The sequence below is a fragment of the Alligator sinensis genome, unplaced genomic scaffold (genome assembly GCF_000455745.1).
Source record: "Alligator sinensis unplaced genomic scaffold, ASM45574v1 scaffold405_1, whole genome shotgun sequence".
Lineage (NCBI taxonomy): Eukaryota > Metazoa > Chordata > Crocodylia > Alligatoridae > Alligator > Alligator sinensis.
In genome coordinates this window covers 34,315-36,450 of record NW_005842738.1, presented here as the reverse complement: position 1 = coordinate 36,450, position 2,136 = coordinate 34,315, and positions in this window count along the sequence as shown.

The window sequence follows — 2,136 nt, the reverse complement described above, 5'->3', positions numbered from 1 at the left end:
CAGGAATGCTTTTCCCAGTTGGCTAGATTATGTTGTCATATTGATGTATTAACTTCCAGGGATGCCTGTGTCCTGATTTACTCATTATAAATGAGTAGTGCTACTCTTATTTTTCAGCAGCTCAAACATGTGAGTGGTTAATTAAAATGTCTGGCCCTATCAAATGGTACTTTAATTGCATTTCAGTTCTAACTGCAAGAGCCAAAGCATAATCAAGCTAGGCTACCGTGTTATGTCTTGTGTTGAGTCAAGCTTAACCACAGTTTTACTACAAAGCTCTATTATGGATTTGGATAGGATAGTTTGGATAAGGATGATCCTGCCTCCAGCAAGGGATTAAACTAGATAACCTTTGCAGGTCCCTTCCAGCCCTACTTTCCTATGATTCTGTGTATACTATGAAATGCTGAGAGAGATGTAGAGAGAATGGAGAACGCTAGCAAGCAATTTCTGCTTTGCCTATGGACCCTCTTTGTTCTTTCTGACACTGCTGGAACTCTAGAAAATACTGTTCTTTTAATTTATGAATTATTTGTTTTCTGTAAAAAATCAACAGTTTTAATGTCGCATGCTGTTAGAAATGGTGTCTGAGTCATAACTGAAGGAGACGTTTTCTTGTGCCATGTACCATGTGTGTTGGTATGAGCCATCTTTGCTGAACTTAAAACTTCTATTAGTAGGATATACTGGAATCCCATTGATGATATAATTTACAGGGATAAAAAATGATTGTGCTGCCCAGCTGTGGTGGTTTATATTAGTTGATTACCTTTCCTTGACATCCCTGCCAGGCTGTCAGCCAGTCATGTACAGCCCTTTATTCTCATTTTGCCCAGTTTCTATCAGGTTATTTTTTCATCTTCCCACTTCCCTTTTGTCACACCCACCAGATTCTCCCTTTCTAGTAGCCATTGCTGTTGGAGCACTCTCATGCTGTGCAAAATCCCACCCCTTGCTGTAGGTCGTGCTGCAGGGTGAAGTGCATGTGCTGTGCACACTCAAAGCAAGATGAGTGACATGGAAAGGCTGCACAGGACAAGTTTCACCAGGCGACTCAACCCATACAAGTTTTAAAGGTGCAATTCTGTAGTATGTTCACCAGCCGAAGTGTAGGCTCAGCCTGTTTTTAAGACAGGTTATAGCACAATATGGCACCATCTAACTTTCTCTTCCCATGCCTTGATGGAATCCCATGCCAGGATTGTTATGTTGCTTGGAGCTTAAATATATTTTATTAAACACACAAAAATCAGTACAGCCAAAGTAAATGTTTCCTAGGCTGTAATTAAGTGCCAGGTGCTGCCCCAAATCCTCACGTATAATCCCACCATATATTGCCTGCACTCAGTCCCTTCCCCATAGAGTTTACAGTCTAAAATCCCAGCCCTACAAGCATTTGAACTTGAAAATGAGGGCCAGGTGGTGGCTGTGGTCTGGTTCTAGTCTGATCCCACACTACAGAGGAGGGAGGCTACCATCTTCATGCCACTTGTTCTATACCAGCACCTTCTTATACAGCTCTGAGCAGGGACTAGAATCATCTGGGAGGGGGAGTTGGCTGAGAATATTCATCTCACACATATGCACACACACAGCCCCAGATGTGATCAATAATAATACAAAAATTACCTGAGGCCCTCTCCACTGTGGGATACTGTGATGTTACTGAAACCAAATTAGAGCTGAGCTTATAAAGGACAGGAATGTGTGTGTTACCATTTCAGAAAGAGTCATCTACTGGGGTATCTTTCTTAAATGAACTGTAGTTTGCTTCATTTTCTAACCAGACCTTTACCATCTACCCATACACACACACTTATTCACTCATTCAGTACCATTTTATCCTGTAGCTTCTCTAGAAGCCCCGCCCAGGCCCCTACTTGGCCCAGCCCCCCAGGGAGAGAGAGAGGAGGGGGGGTACTCACCTGTCCCCTCCAGTAGGGCAGGGTCCCCCAAATCCCGGGCAGGGCCCCCTTATTGCCCTAAGAGCAGCTTCCTCGACAGCAGGCCCACTGCGCATACGTGCAGTTTAAAAGGGCCCGCCGACCGGGAAAAAAGCCCAGTTAGGCTCGGAAGCGGCGAGAGACGTGTGGGTGAAAGCTCGCTGCGCCCCCGCTCCCCCGAAGCCCCCCAGAA